A 24,187-nucleotide genomic window follows, 5' to 3' on the forward strand; every position below is an offset into this window, starting at 1 on the left:
CTGTGCCTGGATTACATTTAGGGTTTCATGGTATTTATTTTTTTGCCATTTCCGTCTGTATTTATCCATATTTATTTTTTGGGCATTTTATCTGTATTTATCCATATTTATTTTTTCTACAAGTATAAGACGACGCTGAAGCTAGTTTTTTTCCACATTTATTTAAATTGACAATGCACACATGCACTTGTTTGTTATTGGTGAACACAATACATTCAACTGAAAACTTTGCCATTCGCAGAATGTCCCAAATACGCCTAAAAGTGCTATCAAAAGCTATTTGTCACAGAGCCTTGCAGTTTCTGTCATCGGCACAGAGTGCCACATCGTCTCCCACACTGAACACGATAGTGCCCCACTGAGAAAAACTCACACTGCCTTCAGCTACAACCAAATTGTGCCCAGCTATAAACACCTGGAAGCAACTCAATTCAAATTATGCAGTAGACAAGAGTAATATGCGGCCTGAAAAAGCATGCCTGTCTGTGCCCAACACTGCTTTCTAAATTGCATGTTATAATTTTTTAATTGGGAAAAATATTGGGATTTTCCATACACTAACTGACACAGATTGCACAGTGAGGGTGGCTTGCACTTAACTGTTTCCTTATAATTCCAAAAAACAAAAAAAACTAAAATCACCATATATCCTTGTGCATCAAACCCATTCTGCTGCTTATACCTCTTCCATATCTCTCCATATAACTTCAATGTCCCTCCCAAACTCTCATCTTGTCCATCTTTTCATTTTACTAATGACGCTTTCAGCCTTTCACCCCTCTACTATACCCCATACTCAAGTCCTTTCATGGAAACCACAACTCCCACAATGCACTATCCAATGCCCTTCTGCTTTCTAGCTATCCTCGTGAATCAAACCCATTCCACCACTCGTTCCCCCTTTTCTCTCTCCAAGTGACTGACATCTGACTACAAATCTCACATTTTACCCTTCTCCTGATAATACTTAATGAGTTTGCCACCTCCTCAATCCAAACTGACACAATTGTGCCCCTCTCATCTCTCCCCGTATGCCTCCAATCTGTGTGCCGAGCTCCCATCTACCCCATCTATCAGTTCCGTAAAATGAATTACCACAGTTCAACTAGTCTTGTATCAGCCATGGTCCTTAAGATGTCACATGTGCACTTGTAACTGCAGAGAGTTCAATCCAACTCTTCACTGTCGCCGTACTGATATGTTAATCTTGATTGAAATCACACCTGTGAAAGTCTTCAACTGGGTGCAACCCTGCTTCGGGACAGAGAAATTGCTAAGCATGAAACATTGTTGAGGATACACTCCTTGCCTTAAATTAATGCGATAGTCCAAGTCCGGGCTGAGACGGCCTCCCCTGCGCACACAGTTTTTGTGCTGCCAGCCGCACCCTAGTACTTCACAGGTTTTTAAAAGACCATTCACTTGTTAACGAGGCTTTGTTGTGACAACGCCAGAGGCGATACTTACTCTGTGGTGAGCAATCACCATACCATCCTATTGTTTTGTAACTCTCTGCTGGAGCACGGCAGTGCCGCAAAATGTGCTAGTATTTTCCTGTTTTTACATATAAATACAGGCAAAGGAAAACTTGTTTTCCGTCTGTATTTATATGTAAAATTCCGTTTAAACGGAAAACCGGGAGCCCTAATTATATTTCATGACGAAGACGATCCTACTTTGAATACAGTAGAAAGCTTTATTATTAAAACAATGGTTGACAGAGGCACCGAGCAAAGCAGGATACTTCTGAGCACCTCGAGTTGAATATGCTCCAGAGGAGCCACCCACAAGATGGTGGTACGCTCCTAGACGTAGATGCCGGGTGGCTTCAGACACGCTCTTGCTGTGAGGCGTCCAACAGCAGCAATGGTGTCTGTCAAGCAGGGAAAAACGTCATGAATGGCTCCACAGATGGAAGAAACGAAGAGGTGAGGAGCGCGCGCTGACTTTGAAGTTTTGAAGAGCAGGGTGGCAGTTTATACTGGCTTTAGTGCAGGGAAAATCACAGACACGTAAAACAAAATTTAAAACGTTGTATTACTCACATGGAAGGCCTTCTCTTGAGAAAAGTAGAGAGAGATGAACCATTCTCCCTTGCGCTGACTCTGCTTTCAGTGAAATCCAAATCGGAAAAGTAGTAGTAATTGAAATAGTGATCGACACTGCGCCTAGGTGGCTCACCCCTTAGAGAATGAAGGTGATTGACGGGTCGATATATCCAACAGTGTAGCTGAAGCAAGAATATAGGCACACTCAAATTACCTCGCCTGCAGAAACATCTCGAGTACAGGCTGTGAATCTGTAGACATAGCAGTAACTGGCAGAAATTTGAACAATGTAGAGATTGGAACAGTAAAAGGAGCTGCCACTTTGGCATAGAAAGAGACTTGAAAAACATGTTGCTTATATGCAGGAACGCTGTACAAGCACACAAATTAGATAAAGAGACCTGAGGTGCTGCTTGCGTTGAAAGGATAGTCTCGAGAAAACACACTCCTTCACCAGGCAGTGTGTAGGCATATTGATGAAACTATATCATTATACTGGGCGAGGTTTGATATGTTGTACCAAAACACTTGAAAAACACAGCTCTGGTGCTGAAACAAACTCTTGTCCATGCTGCACAGACAGTGAAGTAGCATACACATAGGTTGAAACAAGCTTGAAAGGCGTGTTGAGTAAATAAGTTTGAAAAACGTAGAATAGAAAGCCACATTGTGTGACTCACACGTTGAAACACACTTCTTCACAAGACAATGTTTAGGCATGTTGATGGCAGGCTTCTTACAGAACACCCAGGTGTAGGCAGGCTAATCCTCACAAGCTAATTTGAACTCTGTTTGAGGTTGAAATGCGCAGAACTTGGACACTATACTACGCAGGCAAACACAAAAAGACAAGCACCATTTACCTTCCTTATTGAGATGCTGCAGTTGTAGTGAGTTCTTTTGAGGTTAAAGTAGATGATTTCTCTTGAAAGTTGATGATGTTGAAAACAAACTTGAATTGATGAGTGTAGAAAATAGATTGCTTTGATCTTGAAATGCGCTTGAAGACAGGCCATCCATAGAGCCACACTGTTCTTGTGCAGTTGTTGAAAAGTCCATTTATTGACAGAATTGTGAAGAGGAATCTGGCACAAAGAATTTGCGGCGACCGGTGCAATGGTCACTGGTGGGGCTTGGTTCCAGAGTCTTTGTTTGAAGTTGGAAGATATATGAATATATTGAAAGACTTGCCTTCTTGAAGCTTGATATCTTGAGTTGAGCACGTAGAGGGTAAGATCAAATCATCGTCATCTAAATGTAGTAATAGACTCCAGACTGGTTGAGGTATTTCATGTTGATTTATTGTAGGATGTTAAGTAGCCTGGAACAAGCCCCACCAGGAGCAGAAAGCAGGCAGCTCAGCCCCATCATAATTGTGCTTATCTTCAACCAGTACCCAACATTCCGTAGTGCATCACAGTGCAGAGGCATTCCACAAGAAGGGCATTAAGTGGGTAAAGGCATACATGGGAATATATAATAGTTAGAATACAACACCTGGCCACGAAAGGAACGAAACCCAGCCGTGGCAGAGTTCTTTGTGGAATGACCCAAAGGCTTGGCCGTGGCCCGCAAGTCTTTAAAGCGCTCCAGGGCATTGTCAGCCTTGTCGCCAAAGAGGCGGGAGCCATCACAGGGCATGTCCATGAGCGAGCCCTGGACATCGAGTGAGAACCCAGTCTACCGCAACCAGGCATGGCGCCGCAATGCCACAGTTGTGGAAATTGTCCTGCCCAATGAATCAGCTGTGTCCAGACCACACCTGATGGCAAACTTCGCCACATCCTTGCCTTCTGCAATCGCTTGGGAAAGGACAGCCTGGACCTCCTCAGAACACTGAGGCAAAACCTCGGCTACCAAATCCCACACCGCGTGGGAGTAACGGCCCAAAAAGCAGGCGGTGTTAACCGACCCCAACCCCAAGCTGGCTGAGGAGAACAATATCTTGCCATATTGGTCCAGTCGCTTAGAGTCCTTATCCGGCGGAGCTGTGGGAAAGGCACTCTGCAACGTCGAGGCCTGAATGACCAGGCTCTCAGTCGTGGGGTGAGTGTTCAAGAAGGCAAGATCACTAGGCGCCGGGCAATGACGCCTAGCGACGTTCTTATCCACCGGTGCCCCGAGGCCGGCCCTTACCAAGTGCCCAAGAGGACTTCGGTAAGGGCCTCATTGAAAGGAAGCAGCGGCTCCGACGACGTAGACGCTGTCTGGAGCACCTCCCTAAGGAGGTTGGTCTTAAGGGCCACCGTAGGGAGGTCGAGATGGAGAGCCTCCGCCGCCGATGCAGCACCATAGTGTAGGAAGCGCCCTCCTCCATAGTAGGTGGAGGGGAGGCAAGACACATCAAGTTCTCCCGCATCTTGAAGGTCGTCTACCCAATCCTGCTCGCAGTCAAACTGCCATGCGAAGGGGGTCCTCGGAGCCGTCCCAGTCCTTGTCCGGCTCAGGAGTAGAGGGAGCCGGCTGCGGCCGCAGGGCCGGAGCCGGAAAGGGGCGAACGGCGTGGGAACGGCGCCGACCAGGGCCAAGCCGGAGCAGCATCCCAATGCGGATCCCAGGTCGGAACTAAATGGTCAGAGAACTGGGACGGGGTGGGATAAACTGCACCCAGTGCGGCACTTGTGGCGGAGCCAGGGGCGGTGTTGTAATTCAAAAATCCTGCCTCTCAGGGGTGTCACTGATACGTAGTCCATAAAGCAGTAAAAGACTGACACAGAACTCTGAAATATCAAAGGACAGTTTATTACACTCATATGAGGTGAGGCTGCGTCGCCCAAAAGCCATGGCAAATGAATGAGGCAGTCTGAGGAATTCAGAAGGCTGGCGCCTTATATACATTTCAGACTTACACAGTAAGCATAAATGAAAGGGGCAGTCCTGGCTCCTGTGAGCACGCAAAGAATACCTAAAATGGACATACAAATCCTCTTTGTTCAACTAAGTGGGAGGAGCTAACAGTTTCAGAACGTAGTGAACACATTCCTATGTAAAACTAATCAGTAACAGATGCAGACTCTACCAGGCATTTCTGAGCATGCGTGAAAGTGGAGGAGGCTAAATATATCCTGTTACTAGGCAGACTTCAGGCGCAGCTAAAAGGAAGGTAGGACAAAGCACATAGTGAGCACATGGCAGCAAGATGGCTGCTAGGAAGACAAAATGGCTTCTAAACAGCAGATAAGATAACTTCTAAATGCAAGATGGCTTCTGCTAACGCTAACCCATTTTTACCAATTTACAACAGCGGCGCCGGTGCCGGAGTCAAGGTCGGCGCCGGAGCTAGCGGTGCTTCACCTTGTGGCGCTGGATCCTGTGGCGCCGGAGGCGGTACCGCAGGGCCAACAGGATCTGGACAATGGACTGTGGGGCCCACCAGCGCCTTAAAAATCCAGTCCATGGTAGCAACAAACTCTTGCATCTGTTCGGGAGACGCCGACAGACTCGGGTATGGTGGGTAGGCCGCAGGACTCCCAGGCTCCGGAGGAGCTGCAGGGGCGGAGCCCGTGTCCCCCTCGTCTGCCTCCGAGGAGCGACGGGGGGACGTCATAGAGGGAACATGCTTCTTCGATTTCTTTTCTATTGCGTCGCTTACCGGAATCGGAAGGCGAAGACTTAGAGCCCGAGGAGGGACAGCTCCGGTCCCGCGAAAAGCCCCTAGACCCGGAGCGGTGGTGAGAGGAGTGCCGGACCTCCAGCAATTTCAGGCACCGCTCCCGCAAGCCCTTCGGGTTCCATGGCTCGACAGTCCCAGGGGTCATGCTCGGTCTCCAGGCAGTAGAGGCAGATTTTGTGGGGGTCCACCACCGACATGTTACGGCGGCATGACCCACAAGACTTAAAGCTGGGCATCCCTACGTGCACCAGGAGACAGGAGAAGGAGACAAAAGTCTCAAAAAGTAGTCAAAAAATGACTGAGGTTCATGCTCAATCCGGATCTGCGCTTTCGGCATGATAAAAAAAAAGAACTTATGTCAGTGCGCATGGGTGGCGCCTTAGTAGTCTCCGTGATGTCATCCCAGCTCTTACGACGCCAGTGACGGACGCGGAGCCGCACAACGCCACCTACTGACGTGCAGGGCAAAGCAAAAACTTTCCGGATCCAGTCTGATGCCTGGGGAATATTCGAAGGTAAAGAATCTATCACTAACGTGTCTCTTTCAGAACAATCTTTAAATAAAATTGCATTTTGTAACTTCCATATGTTCTGCATTAAGCAGCACACATAGATGTGACAAAACTGCATTTCAAGATTGTTTATGTGCAGGAAGGGGGACCTTCCTGTACATAAACTATCTTCCCCTGCACGCAGACACCCTTGCTCTATGGTGCAATGGTTCCTGCGTTGTCGCTACACTGCTAAGCGTAGCCACTGCACGGAAGGAAACGCAGGGCTGCACAATATTCTTGTGAATACGGTGCAGTCCTGCGTTTCTGGAGTGGCGGAGTGTGTCGTTAGGCCAAGGAAGCTAATGACACGCTCCGCCACTTCTGTTGTAAATATCCCCCTTAGTATTTTATATTGAAAGATATTTGCAAAAAAACTAAAAAAATGTATGGGAAGGTTGGTGCTGCATCTCTGTGACCAACTCTTAAATGGTTGGTTTTATTTCGCAGTACAAGGCTCCTGCTCCTGCCAGGGCCAGACTGGAAATCCAAAGCAGCCCTGGCAAATTTTTTCAGACCAGTCCCGATACATCAAGTGCAGTGAGTGAGCCTGACTACTACAAAGGGGGCTTTGGAGGGTTCTCCCCTCAAGAAATTTAGGAAACAATAGTGCAGTTGAAAATACATTTATCATTATGTATTGAATTGTATTAGCTTTTAATGACTAGTAAATGAAGACCTTACTATGCACCAGGATACGACAATCTTTGTTGGGGTTCTTTAGTGGTCCCCTTATTATTACCCTCCAAAAGTGCCTCTCAAACCTCCATAGCCCCGGTTGTCACATGTATTTCATTTGTGTTATAGCATCTCTCGTACCATTGTAGGATGTCAGAGCACATTACATTCATAAATAGCCTCACTATTAGTTATGGCTCAGTTCAGTTTACTTTAGAAAACACCAACAACCTTTTTATATTAGTTCCAAATTGAAAATTCAATGATATTGAGCGGTTTTTTAATTTCGAAACTAGATCTCCTGAACATAGCTGAGGAAAATTTAGTACCGATATATTGATTTAAAACATTGCAACGGTAAGAATAAACTTTAATTAGCCTGCATCAAGACTACGGACAATTGCGATACGTATGGAATACGAAAATACTAAAATGGCGCACACTTTCACGGCAGTGGAAGCTGTATTGACTGATGTAGCGATTGTGCGCTAGTCCGTCCTCTATTGTGGACAGAGATGACGTATTCGCATGGTTAAATAAACTACAAACATGGCGCTTCTCGTGGACAAACACCCCGTAATTAGCTAAAGGTGTTTGCAATTATACTATCATCAACAATTTCAGCTTGTATAAATAGAGACAGCTTGGTTGGGTAATCATTTGAAAACCGGAAACCAGGGAGACCGCGCTGACGGTGCGCGGGTCGCTGAACCAGGTAAGACTAGCTTGCGCCTAGAATCTCGTTAGTGGGCTCCTAAAATAGATTTAAGTTTTCGTTCCAGACTGGAACGGTTTTCCCGCTCTGTAAACATAGGGGAACTAGTGAGCTAACTCCCACTCGAGTATTTAATAAACATTGGGAGTATCTCCAAAACGAGAATCGAATTAACGATGTGGGTTCATTTCAATAAATATGGTCAATAATACCAATGTGACCAGCTCTTGAAATGTTAAATATTACTTTATCATATGACCAAAAGAAACAGGATAATGGTGTGGACCGTTTTTGCCCTATTTCTAGACTAATGAACGCAAATAGTGGCGCTATTGTCATCTCCAATATTAAGGGTTTGAGCAGCTATATGTGTAGACAAAGGCCCCTTGCACATAACGCTTTTTCTAAAACGAAAAACCCTCTTTTTGCTTATCCAGACTATAAAGACTACCTCAATTCAAAAAGAGGATAGACTATCGCGCTAATTCCCAAAAAACAAAGAAATCGGGATCGGCCTAGTATGAAGTAAAGACCAGAAAATACGAACACGAAAGTCTCAAGGAGTGTATTCATTGACTCACGTGGCCTCATTTAAAACACGAAGTAAGCAATAATATCTAATGTTATGCTGCTCAAGATTTTTTGTAAAGCATGTTCAATCTAGAGTCTAAAACATGGCATTGTATATGCAATAAATATTGCGCTCGTCAAATCCCGGCAGATACCCAGGAATGATAACAGCACTCGGGAGGTTCCTTCTCACAGAGTTAGTTTATTGATTACAAGCTACACCACAGACGCGTTTCGGCGATTTGCCTTCATCAGTGTGTGTGTCCACACGCACAACCAGGTACATTTATCTCGGTCAGTATTCAAATCGTGTAAGGGTTACGCCCCTTAATGAGCATAGACAGAGGACTATATCCCTCCCAACAACTGCGAGCTCCATATTGCAATGGTCAATATCCACCATATACATTACTCACAACAGATGCAATGAGACATTATGCAACCTACAGATAGGTAGACACGCTATAGTGGGAGGTAACATACATCACTATGCTGAGATTGCATTGTAGGATACAGCCGTGGATCGGCAATTGTCCTCCGGAGATATTCTAGCTCACTAGAGGTGGGTCCAACTCTTACACTAAAACGGGTATATAACCAAAATAATGAAAAAAGTCTGTGTCAGCATGTATAAACTAAGAAAAGGATCAACAAGGAAACAGTGCCATATCTAGATCATACTTAAATACCAAAGTCATGTTCTATTAGGAATCGAAGAGCCCTTTGAACCTATAAATCATCATTACAATTACATTGAACCATAACTAATCATTCATGTGCATAGATTCTGTACAACAACAGCTGTCTAATCCAAAATTCATCAGATTATTTGGTCTGCCAATTGTCATTAGCACATAAAATATATACAGTTCATACAGTTGATCCACAGAAGTTCGACAAACAGGAACCTATCTTATAAAGTGAGACTTACAGAAGACACATACATCATTTACCTAAATGGAATACCATCTCTTCCCCACTGTTCATACCTTTAGGCCATTTTGTGGAAAGATCTATAATATAACGTGATTCTAGCCTACGTAATTGTCGTAGGCGATCTCCTCCCCTAACGTTATTTCTGATAGTGTCAAGGCCAAAGTATTGCAGCTGGCTACGGTCTCTGTTGTGTTTCTCGGCGAAATGCCGGGCGACTGGATAAGATGGGTCTGCTTTATCAATCGCTCTTAGGTGTTCCAGGATCCGTAGTTTTAGCATATTGATGGTGCTCCCTATGTAGCGGAGGCCACATGGGCAGGTCAGGCAATAGACCGCTAGGGGTGTGCTACATGTAATAAATTGCTTAATCTGCAACCTCTTACCGGTTTCAGGCACCTCGATAGAGAGGACCCTTCTGCTCCCTGCGCAGGCCTTGCATTTTCCACATGGGTAAAACCCACTCATGGTTTTTAAGGTATTGCTCTTCGGAGGAGGTTTCTCTAAATGGCTAGTTACTAGGTGGTCCCCCAGAGATCTGTCTTTACTAAAGGTAATGAGTGGGTGGGTAGGTAAGTCCTCCCTGAGTTTGTTGTCCGTCTTGAGAGTGTGCCAGTTTCTATGGAGCATAGCCCTCAGATCATCAGCTCCAGCGGAGAAAGGAGTTATTAGTCTAAACTTTCCGCTGTCAGCCAGTGATGCTTTGGGGTCCTTCCTTGTGGTGGATCTGGGTGTCAGCAAGGAATCTCTTGGGATAGCCCTTACTCTTTTCAAGGTATTTTTAAGTAGGACTTCTCCATATCCCCTGGCAACAAATCTACTCACACATTCCCTCGCCGCCACCTCAAAATCCTCTAATCTCGAGCAATTTCTCCGGAGTCGGAGTAGCTCTCCGTAAGGAATGCTCTTAATGAGTTGCGGGGGGTGGCTGCTGCTGGCAAAAAGTGTAGAATTACCAGCAGTGGTTTTTCTGTGTAGGGCTGTGTGGATATGATTATCTTCTGAAAACACCTTAAGGTCAAGATAGTCCGCTGCCACCGGACTCACCGTCCCTGAAAAGTGTAGATTATAATCATTCTCATTGAGTTGGTTGATGTAGGCCTGTGCTGTCTCAGATGTGCCCCACCAGAAAATAAACAGGTCATCAATGTACCTAAACCAACCCTCAGTCCTACCCTCTGAACCATCTACAATACAGCTCCTGGGTACCTGCTCCTCCCACCAGCCAACGAAAAGGTTCGCATAGCTGGGAGCGAAGCAGGTACCCATCGCCGTTCCAGACACCTGCCTGAACAATTGATCCTCAAACAAAAAAATGTTATTGCTCAAACAAAACTCAGTAAATTCGAGGATCATGGTATTGTGCTTGGTGAATCTTAATTGTCTTAAGTTCAGGAAATGCTGTATAGCCTCTAGGCCATGCTGGTGTTCTATGACTGTGTACAAACTTGTGATGTCCAGCACAATTAACTGGCAGTCATCGTCCCATTTCACATTACGAATTTTGTTAAGAAAGTCCTTGGTATCCTGGACATATGAAGGTAGAGTTAGTACCAAAGGGAATAAAAACTTATCAATGAAACGGGACATGTTTTCAGTGAGGCTGCCAATGGATGACACAATGGGGCGGCCCGGTGGGTGTTTGTTGTCTTTATGCAGTTTAGGCAGATGGTAAAATGTCGGTGTAAGGGGTTGGCTATTACGGAGAAAGAGAAATTCATCCTTACTCAGCATGTTGCATTCATGCCATTTCCCTATTAGCCTGTCATAACTCCGGATACTTTCTTGGTATACTTCATTGGTACACTTGATGTAAAAGTTGGTATCAGAAAGCTGGCGTAGTGCTTCATATCTGTAATAGTCTCTTGTTAACAACACCACGTTCCCCCTTTATCCGAGGGTTTAATTATCCTTCGTGAGGTTATGTAGAGCCAGTTTTTGTTGCTCTGTGATGTTGTGTTTCATGGGATGGTTCGCTTTTCTATACTACATTAGTTCTTGAGTCATGGCCTCAGTAAAGGCGTCAATAGCATCCCAAGGCATCTGTGGGATGAAAACTGAAGGAGGTTTATACCCGCTCTCTTCCCGATCTTGCTCAATTCCAAGGGCCTGCGCTCTCTGTGCTCTATTGAGGATCTCTGATGGATTATGCGCACAGTTTTCTTCCCGCAATTCCTCAAGAGTTTCGAGAGCTTCCATCTCTCTGCCCGTCAGGGCATCCGTGGCTGCAAGTCTTGTACCAATAAATATTATGCACTTTTTCTAGAAAGAAGAAGTTTTTAATGTAGTCCTGAGGAAGGTGTCCAAATCAATCAAGCACCGAAACGCGTCGACAGTATTGTTTTTAACCGATTATTGTATATTTATGTACTGAGTATCATTTATTGTGATTTATGAATATATGTGCACAAAAAAAATGTGGGGTTCTATGTGAGTAAATGTTTATATTAAGTTCTGTGATGAAACTTTTTTAATAAATAGTTTAACTAAATTTGCTTGGATACATCCTATGTTATGATATAATTTATGTGCATTACATTATGAGTTGGGGATATTACTGATTCAAGATAGGTGTCATTGCTTACAAATCACACTAATGCTTTAAGCTTCAATACACAGAAAGGAAATTTTCTTTTTGGTATAACATTTCCCGGTCCTTTCTGGGTTGATAAGGGAAAACTCTCTTTTTCTTCTGCCACTTTACATCACACACATATAGAGACAATGAATCTTATGTGTAAATCAGTGTATCGAAAATGTTACATAAGGCAAAGGGGACTACAAGGTGTAGGACATGTCATTCATACTAGTAGGTATTTTTGAAGAGGGTTTGGTCTGGAGAAGCACAACCTTGGGATTCAGAACATAACACAGGGGTTAGCATCGACTTTAACAATAGAAATGTATTTCCACCCAAATAAACCTTTTTAGCAGCATTAGGATAATGAAAGACTGGGAAAAAACATAAGATACTAAATTGTACCATGCAGTTTGCAAGCAGCTCTTTGATGAAAGTTTATAGATCACTGTGCTAGATTACGGTTGTGTCTCATGAATATCTGTGACAAAAGCAGTAACCCACTCACCTATGCACATAAAATTACAGTTTTTTTTAATTCATGGTACACGTTCTTTGCAGTAGGCATATTAACCCTCTGTGCTACATTAGATAACTCAAGCTGCCACTGGACAAAACTCTCAACTCTCTCCAGCTGGTACATTAATCACTCGTGTTATCTTGACACATTTATTGCTCCTCAGAAACTGATAATTATAGAAGGAACTTTGCTGTGCTTTTAAAACTGCTCCCTGCGGACCCCCTGGAAATGTGTCACGGACCCCTGGGGGTCCACAGACCACAGCTTGGTATAGTGTATTTGGATGCACCTCCTCCTAGAGATAATGTAGGGGTCAAGTCATTCCTCGGCTTCTGTGAATTGTGCTCTCCATTTATTCCAGAGTTTACTACTAGTCAGACCCATTTCTAACGTATTGAAGGCCAGAACGGATGTTCGGTAGGATAATGAGTTTTTGGATGCAATTGCAGATATCTAACAGCAGCTGACCACTCTTAGTGTTCTTAAACTTTATTGGCACAATCTTAAATGTTGTATAATAATTGACGTTGGCAAATTAGGTGTGGTTGCGGTCTTGACACACAAGTCTGGTGAACAGGAGCACATGATTGGCTTTGCTTCCAGAGTTCTCAGGGAAGCCGAAATTCATGATTTGGTTATAGAAAAATAACGTTTAGCCTGCTGGTGGACCATTACGAAGTTTAAAAGTTATCTCTGGGGAAGGTTTTTTGTTCTACAAACTGATTATGAACTGTTGGTTTCCATCCTAAGTTGTACCAACATCAAGGGCAGTACTCCAAAAATTGCAAGATTTTCAGCTAGGTTACTTCAGTTTGACTTTAAAGTGGTTCACGTATCAGGGTGAAAAAATGAGAGAGCTGATTATTTGTCTACATAGCCAATCAAGGGAAATTGTGAAGGGGATCGTGAGGATGAGTGTTATTCGATTGCTTCAATCGAAGTGAAAAGTGCAAGCCTATTCTCTGAAGTAGGATGAAAAACTCGTACAACAAATAACATGGTTTTGAGTGCTGTGAAGAAGTTTGTCAGGGAATGATTGCCACGAGAGAGGTAGTTTGATTTTAATATTCAACCATTCTTCAAGATATCTGAAGAGTTGACCATTGAGAATGGTATACTCATGAGTGCTGATAAATTAATACCTCCCATGAATCTTAGATACTTAATAGTACAAAAAAAAGCTCATGAGGGACGTATGGGTGTCTCAATAACTAAACTGAGAATACTCACGTCATATTGGTGGCCACAAATGGATAGTGAAATTGATTTGTTAGTTATAAGGTGTCCAGTGTGTGATACTTGTGATAAGTCAATTAGAAACATCTACTCCACCTTTATTGCTGACAGAATGTCCATCTTGGCCCTGTAAGAAATGAGGAATTGATTTAGGGGGGCCCTTTAATGCTCTTCCACATTATTCACGCTATGCTTTGGTCCTTATGGAATACTACTCTAAATGGCCTTCTGGTAAATTTATAGGTGAGAGGATGAGCCTTACTGCTAGAGAGGTTGATTTGCACTGTTCATATTATTTTAATGTTTGATATGTGGATATTGTATATTATGCATTTTAGTAATTACTTAAAATCCAAAAGAGGGAAGTAATCTTTTTAACCAACCAAATAAACATTTCTTACATATTTGACTTTCTGGCTACTGTGATATTGATTCGTTGATAATTGAGTGTTGTATGTGGTGTGGTGTTTTATGGTATGCAATTAAAATATCCCAAAGGGAGTTTATGTTAGACCTAGTACAACAGATGCAGACACCAATCCAAAAACAATTTCTAATGATGCAATTCCCACAAGCCCAAATGATCCACAGAGTATGGGAAACCCAGGATTAAATATGATACAGATGCCAAAAGCAAATTTAAACCCTTCTCAGAACCCAAATCAAGATAAGTTCCAACAATTTCCTGTTTTTGATAATGACAGTTCAGGCCCCACACTTCTCAATGATGGTGACTGAATAGGAGGGATGATTGCGTGCCCTATGCAGTCTTGGAGGTACACCAGGGCGGTCCATGCGTAGAAGGTGAGGTGAATGCCACCCAATATAATTTCGTATTGATACAGATGCTACAAGATCTACTGTTAAACCTATGGAAGTCCCAGACCTACCCCTCTCTGGAAAGAAGATCCAAGTTGTAAGAGTTTCAGATGAACAGGTTACAAATCCAGTTTCAGATAAAGTTATGGTAAAAATAGATTTACTTGAGACTTAAGTCCTTTAAAGTTGTTTGGGAGAGATTTATTGTTCAAGTTAAATTGCACTATTTATTGTACCCCGGATGGTGTTGAATTTCAGATGAATTATTAGGATATATAGTTTCAAATGTTTCAACAAAAGACAGCTGTAGGATTGTTCTCATTAATGACAATTGAGGAATTACCCTCTGATTTGAGATACACGGTGAATCCAGAAGTATGGGATCCTACAGGGAAAGATATTGGAATGTTTAAAGGTGTAGAATAAGTCTGAGTAACCTTAAAGGCACACTGCAGTATCCAAGAACACCACCGTACCATCTGACTCCAGAAACAATTGCAGGAATAACGCCTGTAATAAAGGAAAGGATGAAGAAGGGAATTTTGAGGGAGTTGATTGGGAGTCCATGTAACTCTCCGATCATGGGTTTGATTGTTCCATTTTGTCCTGTGGTACCGAATCCAGCCACATTATTCCAAATTCCACGTACTGTAATTGATCCTTGTCAGGCTTTCTTCTCAGTGCCATTGCACGAGGACAGCCATTTCCTCTTTTCGTTTGTGTTCCAGCAGAGTGTTTTGGCATGGTGCCACTGCCCGACTAATCGTCAACGTCGCCCGCCGCAGCCACATCACCTCCCACTTGAGAGCCCTATACTGGCTCCCCGTCGGCAAGAGGATCACCTTCAAGCTCCTCACCCACGCACACAAAGCACTCCACAACGCCGGACCAGCCAACCTTAACAGCAGACTCAGCTTCTACAACCCACGCGCCAGCTCCGCTCCTCCAACTTCGCCCTCGCCGCTGTCCCCCGCATCCAACGAACGACCTCCGGCGGCAGATCCTTCTCCTACCTCGCCGCCAAGACCTGGAACACCCTCTCAACCCACATACGGCAGACCCAAGACCTACTCACATTCAGAAGACTCCTCAAGACCTGGCTCTTCGAACAGTAGCAGCACCCCCTCCCCTCAGCGCCTTAAGACCCTCACGGGTAAGTAGCGCGCTCTACAAGTACTCTGATTGATTGATTGATTGATTGATCTCCTTGTGTTTGCTTTGAAGCAACAATGTGGCATGGCAAATAAAATATAAGAAACTTTATCTATAAAAGTTAGCAATATTACATGCTTACATTTCGTATTGAAAGTGCTCCTGTCCATAAATTCGTGCTGCGTTGTACGTTGGGCGTTATTTAGTGCAAAGTCAAACACAGACATTCTATGGCATTTTGGAAGTTACAATGTTGCATGGCAAATAAATATAAATAACGTTGTCTATAAGCTTTAGAAATATTACATGCTTATATTTCCAGAGTACGAGAGCTCCAGAACACTAGATCCGGGATGCGATGTGTGCTGAGTGTTATTTAGTACAGAGCCCAACACAAACACTTTATTGCATGTTTAAAGCAACAGTGACCCTTCTTTGCTCCCCAGGAAAAGTGAAGTAAAGTACGCCTACTGGGAGTGGATAAAACAGGAGGAAATAAGCAGAAGGGCATGGGGGAAGCTTACCTTAGATTTAATGGCCCATAAATTGGATTGTTCCCTAGAATGCTATTTAGATCTCATAGAACACTGCAGGGACAGGTAACTGTATATACAGTTAAAATTAGACACCTTGCCCCTGCATGACTTCACTGGAAAATGGAACATCAGCTGGGTGAATGTTAATTGAATTAATATAATGATTTTAATTGGACCTTTTGGCATCCAAGGAAGGTTACTCACAGAGCTTTATTGAACGCATTTTGACAAAGCTCTTTTTGTATAATATATTATTTCTTACCACAAGCAACACTGCTGGCTGGCAATAAGGAATGAAGGTTGATAAGGGTACAACCCAATGCATTTATTGTAAATATTTTATTGTATGAATGTATATTTTATGTATGACCACTACCTCAAACAGCATTATTGGACACCTTTTGCTGATTTTATTAGGCTTACAATGAATGCATCTATTTTATTGTATTATTTATTGTTGTAAATTGTATATCATAGCATAACTTTTATGACATGACGTTGAAAAAAAGTAAATACAAAAAGCAACAGTGTTGCATGGCAAATAAATATAAATAGCGTTGTCTATAAGCATTAGAAATATTACATGTTTATATTTCCAAAGTACGAGTGCTGTAGAACACTAGATTTGGGCTGCGTTGTACGGCGTGCGTTATTTAGTACAAAGCCAAACACAGACATTCTATGTCTTGTTTGAAGCAACAATGCTGCATGGCAAATAAATATAAATAACATTATCTATAGGCGTTAGAAATATTGCATTCTTACATTTCCAGTGTACGAGTGCTCCAGAACATAGATTTGTACTGCAATATACACTGAAGGTGAAAACTGAGTCGATGTAATCGCTCAGTTTAATTAGCCCACGTGTACTAGTACAACTATCCCGCTTTGAAGAAAAGTCGCTCCCACGAAAGATATCCTAAGCGCCTTCTTTGAGTAGAAGTTACACCGATATCCGTTTCTTCAATAATTTATTACAAACCCCTCACCCCCGACAGACGCGTTTTGCTTTTCAGCTTCGTCCGTGTCAAAAAAAATTATATTACCTACTGGCGGTCGCCAGTAGGTAGTTATAGTTAGGATTGTTTTCCATAGGAAATCTGCAACATTCTATTGGGAACAACTTTGGCGTTGATGGACGGAATTGGCTGAATTTCTCCAAGAAAATGGCCAGCTCCTCTCCGCTCCTTCCCTGAAAATTTGGGGGGGATTCGTCAACCGGGGGCCGAGATAAATGGGGGGTCCCAAAACATGTTTTCCCCATGGAAATTTCCATAGGGTGGTTGGACTCACTTTTAGCTCGAACGGCTGAATGGATTTCCACCAAACTTGGCAAAATTGTAGGGACTGGTAGCCCGATGTGCCTTTGCTATGTCTCAAGATATGTGCTCCAGTGGATTTTGAGTAATTTAGGTTAAAAAAAATATATACATCTATATACGCGCCCCGTTACACGCACCGGGGCGCGCTACGCGAGTTCGCGAGCGGAAAGCTGATTGGCTCTCGGGTGTCTGTCAACATTCCAATCAGTCCGGAGCGGCCTCCATCTTGTGTCTCGGTAGGATCGAGACACAAGAGGTGATAAAAACAAAGAGGGAAATAACCAAAAGGGGGCCCCCCCTAACCCCCTAGGTTTGATGTGGGGGCCATAAAAAGGATACAGAGGAAGGGAGTATCTCCCGAAACGCGTCTGTCTTGGCGTTTAATAAACCCGCTTTGCAATATACATTGAGTGCTGTTTGTTTACTCGAGAAAGGAGGAGAAGACGTTGGAGCAGATATATATATATATATATATATATATATATATATATATATATATATATATATATATATATATATATATATATATATATATATATATATTTATTTTGGAATCGGTACCCAGGAAATCAGACACATATTTAGCGGGGCAGCAGCCTGATGGATAGCATCACTAACCCTGATCCCGCTCCCAATTTGAAAAAAGGACACTTACGCATGAGATATCGTGGGTGCCATTTTTTAATGTGTTTTTGTAAGCTTGATTTCTATGTCTATCAAAGCTTCCTCCTTTATATCCCCATTTAAGCTTTACAAGCCATGATTATATGTACGACAACGATATTCAAGAAATAAGGAAGACATATTTAATGAGGCCTATCAAACAAGGAGGGACTGTAGGGATTTTTTGAGAAGCGAGGTCCAGCATACATGCCCCAATGTACCGTAGGACGAAAGGCTATGCAGTTCCTCTAATTATGCAAAGGAGAGAGATATGAGTCAGTCAGCACCCCAGTATGCGCTATTTCATAAGAGGAAAATAATTCTTCTTGTCGGAACTAGGGCCCTCACACACTCAGCCAGCCAGGTGTCATGCTTCATCATATGGGTCTGCTCCTTGTCGGTTTGGCGCTCAATACCCGACGGGCACCCATATAGGGGCTCTTATTCGGAGATCTTTTGTTCCTTGATGTGTGGTGCAGTGGGAGTAAGGGACCTATTAAAGTGTAGAAAGTTGGGGAGTGATTAAAACAAGTTGGATAGTCCAAATATACTTTTATTCCGACTGGCTATCCACCTGATTAGAAAATTAGAAAAATTGAAAAGAGTGGCAGTTATCTGAACTTAATGATTCAGTTCAACTATGCTTTGCTCTATGGGTCAACATGTTTCATGCCAATGGGTCAGGAGGATCTGTTGCAATTCATCAGGACCTTGTGGTTTGGACTATCTACACTCAGTGGTTGGTGTGTAACCTACGTACCACGTCTCTAAACTAAGAGTCGAGTATCTCTGAGCAACCTAAGAGAAGGATACAGAAATAAAAATAAAAAACACAACTGTATCAATCAATTGTAGTCACATCTCTCTCTCTCAATGTTCAAACACACGGATGACCATCCAACATTGCACAGTTGATCACCCAGTGGTATCAAGATGTGGCAGTGTCACCAAGTGAGTGAATGGTGACTGGCCGTAGGTATGTGTGCCATAACCTGAATAATCAGAATTGCGGATTGTTAAAATAACGGTTGAATACACCTATTTAAAATCAGGAAACTGAACTAAACATGAGGCTAATTCTCTCTTTACAAACAATGAATGGGTGAGTAGCGGTCAGTATTCACTCGCCTATTAGAAACCAAAGTATTGCATCTATCAGTTGCCGGCAGGATGTCTGGACTAGTACATTATCAAGCCCTAAAAATATAATATGGTAAACAAGGCTGTGAGGCAACAGTGTGGAATCATAGGAGGGCGGTAACTGAGCATCCCTAAGATCCCCGGTGTCGTTCGCATGTATGTGAAACACAATAGGAGAACTGGCAATTAGTATAATGACACTCGTTCCATGTCGCATAGGCTCACCGAGGGAGGGGTATTGTTGTCAAAGATGGGAGGGGTGCAGCGGGTCATAGAGGCTGCCCACATCAATGATGATACCATGAAGTTGGTATTCAATTGCGGTAGGTGAATGACCCCCATCCCCTCCCGTTCGTGACTCAACGTGCGCCAAATATTGCAAGATGAAAAGGCGCATATGCTACGCAATGCAAGAGCCCGTCGCACCCATCTTATCGTACTGAACATCGGGGATTGCGGGTCTAGCCCTGGCTCGCTCCGTGATCACTCACCATTGGGCTCCAGGAAGTGCGCCGTCAAAACCTACCCCTCTCTGCCGGCACCAGGATGAATTCAGCTGCCTCCCAGAGGCACTGAAATACTCGCCAGCGTCCCAATCTGGGAGGGGCAGGTTTCCGGGTAGCGTCAGTCAAGAGCACGTGATTGACGTCCTATGGTCGATCGTTAACGCTTGCATAGAGCGGCGGCCATATTGTAATGTAGAAAATAGTTTTGTGCTCAGAGTGTTCTGTCTAATTGTAGACTGAATGTTGAGACTGCTCTCTCTTGTGATGTTGGGGCTAAGACAATTACTCATATCCGTGCTTTCTTATATTCGGAATCCGGTCCAGTGTTTCCAGAGTGATGTTATAAAGTTGCGTGTAGACTCATATAGATAGTACACAAGGGGAGTTGAGTTACTTATTATGTATAGGACACAAGGTAAATAGTGTTACTTGTCATTGCTAACCAAAAGTCTTGACAACAGGTGCGTCATTGTGTATTCCTGCAAACATGAGTTATGGTGTAGCGAGCCGAATGGAGAAATAGGCTAATACCTCAGATTGAGTGTTCTACTACATATGTCATAGCCTTAGAGTTTCAGGAAGAGTGGACGTGTGGGCTCATCACCAGTCAGTAGTACATGGACCAATACAGCGACTCATGAAATGAAAAAAATGCAAGAAGACGCACCTCTCCTCTCAGTGATGCCCATGGTATATCGTTATTCAGGCCCTGCCGGTTGGAAAAAAGGCGATATATCCATCTTTGTTCTATTCTGAAGAATGCTTGTTTTGTGATTCCAGGGTGAGCTTCAAGAACCAGCCAGCGTAAAGACTCGTAGAGGATGGTTTAGTTCCTTGTAGTGTGCATACATCTTGATACTGACATGTTGGCATCGTATATTGCTCTTGTGTTCAGTGATGTGTGTTTTTTCACTGCCCTCAATGTCATCCCTATGTACTTCATATTACATGGGCATGTAACCCAAGTATATGCAATGAAAAGTATTGCAGTTAGTGTGTTGTGTCATTGTACAGGTGAATGTGTCGGTGAGACTTAATTCCCTGGTAATGGTGGTGTGCCACATGGGTAGTGGCCCACCACTGGGGGAAGATCCAGAGTGTTCTCTGTGTTGTCTGGGTCTCTGTCCTTTACCTCGTATGTACCAGAATATCTTTCAGGTCTTTTGTTCATTTAAAGGCGAACCTAGGAGTTGCAATACTTAGGTATCCTTTCAGTAGAATGCCTCAGTGTTTCTTGATACTGCTCTTGATGAGCGTGGAGGCTGATGTGAACGAAGTGACACATGTAAGTGTATCTCTGTGTTCTTTGGGGATTACCTCCAGCAAAGCTTCTCTGAGTTATTCCTAGCTCTTTTTAAAGCGTTCATAATTTGGCGTTGCGGTATTCTCTTTGTCTAAGGTTGGATGCCAAAGCTTCAGCTTCAGTCCTGTAGTCAGTGAGGGAGCTACAATTTCTCCTAATCCGGAGAAACTGACCAAAGGGCAGTTTGTCTTTCAGGGCTCTCGGGTGGTGACTGTTATACAGTAGCAGACTATTTCTGTCTGTCCGTTTTTTATACAGGGTGGTGCTGAGCTCTGTGTTGTTCAGTCTTATGTTCAAGTCTTAGAATGGTATGCTTGTGTCTGATATTGTATGTGTGAACTTCAAATGTTAATTTTGTGCATAAGCCACTGACAGAATTCTTTGCAGGTGGCTCGGTCACCCTTCCAGAGGATGGAGGTGTCGTCAATGAACCTTTTCAATAGTTTTAAGTTGTTGATGTAGGGATTGCTAGGGCAATTGACAACACCCTCCTCAAAAGCAGCCATGTATAAACATTCCACGCTCGGGGCGGAGGTACATCCCATGGAAGTACCTTGGGATTGGGGAAAAAGTTGTTTTTTTTGTACTCGAAAAAGTTTTCGGTCAATGCAAGGGTGGCATAATCCATAATGAATGTGATGAGGGTTGGTGATGACCACTTTTCTTGTGTAAGGGCTGTTTCAATAGCCGTAAGGGTGTCACACTGGGGGATGTTGGTATACAACGCTTCCACATCCAGTGTGACCAGGAGATATATTTAATTTGTGACCCTGGTTTCCACTAGAATGCGCAAAATGTCTGTTGTGTCATGTACAAATGACGGTGTCTTTTTTACTAACAGCTGTAAAAAGTGATCCCAAAGGTTGGATAGAGGCCCCCAGAAGTGAGCCTATACTGGAGACAATTGGACGCCCCTGGACTGGTGTAGTGCCCTCATGAATTTTGGGGAGCATATAAAAGTAGGGTATCTTTAAGTCTTTTGTGATGAGGAAGTCAACCTCTTTTTTTTGGTTATCCACCTGTTATTTTCTGCTTCAAATACCAGAGTACCAATAGCTGTGGTGAGTCTGGGGGTGGGATTGGTAGCGATAAGGGTATAGTATCTACTATTCTCAAGTTGCCGTTGACACTCAAGGTCATAGTCAGTGGTGGATTGTATTACAGTGACACCTCCCTTGTCAGCCTGTTTGATTGTGATGCTGGTGTCATCAGCCAGGGATCTTGCTGCCGTCAATTCAGCATTACACAAGTTGAAAACTGGGTCTAATAGGGGCAGCTGCCAAGTCTTTCAGTAGAGCTTGTTCAAAAGTTAAAATCTCAGGGGGGATCATACTGTTATTAGGAGTGAAGGATTCCTCAAACCACTATCTTTAGTGTTCAGCTGAGGTCTGTCCTTGGCCTTCAGGTGTATTTTCCTAAAGAAATCCTGTATCTCACAGTTGTCTTTAAACTTGTCCACCCGAGGGGTTGGAACATACCCTAGACCCTTCGTAAGTACTTTTTTCTCTCTCTGTGATAGTGGTCTGTGTGACAAGATGACTACTAGTTCCTTTTGCCCCTGGTCCTGCTCCTTGTCTCTACTGCATGAGTTGGTTGCTCTTGCCATTGCACCTGCTTCTGCATCCCTCTTTTTCGCCCTCTTCCTCTGCCCGCACCTCTGTCTAAAAAAGGGGGTTTGCCTATTAGGTAAAACTGAGGCGCGCCCTGTGGGTACATTGGGAATTGCCAGAACGGTGGTGGTCCGTTATAGTTAGGGTAAGGGGGATGGCTTACCCTTCTCTGGTTATTGCTCCCCCAGCTGCCAGTGCTAGAATTGCTTTTGGAGGAGCCCCTCCTAGTGGAATTTGCACTCTCATCAGAAGAATAGCCATTCTTTGTTGATGAATAGTCTACCTTCAGGTAAGGATATGCCTTTTCTTGATTGAACTTTTGTATATCCTTTTGTAGTTTTGCTATTTTATGTTTTAATAGGTACTGTTTGTTGTCCGCCAGCACACTATTGATTTTAGCCAGCTTGCATTTGAAGGTAGTCGTTTGGATAGTGGATTTCAGTGCTGCTTCCGCTATTTATATTCTCACGAGAAAAACATCTGCTGTCCTTTTGCCTGTATTGATGATCAGTACCAGAATGTCCCTAATACATTTCCATGATACTAAGGACCATTCTTTCTTGAAAACTGCGTCTTCCAGAAATAATCTGTGAAAGATGTTAACTATGAGCCCACTGGGTGCGATGTTAGCCCGCAGATACTCTGTCATCATGGCTCCATGAAGGGTGACCATGAGCCATTCCCTTTTCATTGCTATTAAAGAGGTCCAGTCTTTTGATTGCGTCCCTGAGGCTGCAATTCCTCCTGCCCCTAGAAGCGAAGGAGTCCTCAAGATATCACCTACTGTTTCATCATTGAAACTGAGTCCCTGGGTTTCCTCCATTGCGGTAGGCGCCCCGACTATCCAACTTCCAGTTTTTGGTCCGGAGAGTTGGCATAAAAGATGGTCCAATGAGTGCTATTCACACTATTGGCAACCTAAATGTCCCACGGGGGTAACCCGTGCATCCAATCTATCAAACAAGGAGGGACTGTAGGGCTTTTTTGAGAAGCGGAGCCAGCATACATGCCCCAATGTACCGTAGGAAGAAAGGGTATGCAGTTCCTCTGATTATGCAAAGGAGAGAGATTTCATTCAGTCAGCACCCCAGCGTGTGCTATTTCATAAGAGGAAAGGAATTCCTCTTGTAAGAACTAGAACCCTCACACACCCAGCCAGCTAGGTGTCATACTTTATCATATGGGCCTGCTCCTCGTCGGGTTGGCGCTGCAATACCCGAGGGGCACCCATATAGGGGCTCTTTAGCAGAGATCTTTTGTTCCTTGCCGTGTGGTGCAGTGAGTTAGTGGGGAGTGATTAAAACAAGTTGGATAGTCCAAAGATACTTTTATTCTGACTGGCAATCCACCTGATTAAAAAAGTGAAAAGAGAAGCAGTTATCTGAACTTAATGATTCAGTTCAACTATGCTCTGCTCTATGGGTCAACATGTTTCCTTCCAATGGGTCAGGAGGATCTGTGGCAATTCATCAAGAACTTGTGGTTTAGACTATCTACACTCAGTGGTTGGTGTGTAACCTACCTACCACGTCTCTAAACTAAGAGTCAAGTATCTCTGAGCGACCTAAGAGAAGGATACAGAAATAAAAAAACGCAACTGTATCAATCAATCGTAGTCACATCTCTCTCTCTCAATGTTCACTCACACGGATGACCATCAGAAGTGCACCACATGGCAAGGAACAAAAGATCTC

Source organism: Lissotriton vulgaris, chromosome 6 (genome assembly GCF_964263255.1).
Source record: "Lissotriton vulgaris chromosome 6, aLisVul1.2, whole genome shotgun sequence".
NCBI lineage: Eukaryota > Metazoa > Chordata > Amphibia > Caudata > Salamandridae > Lissotriton > Lissotriton vulgaris.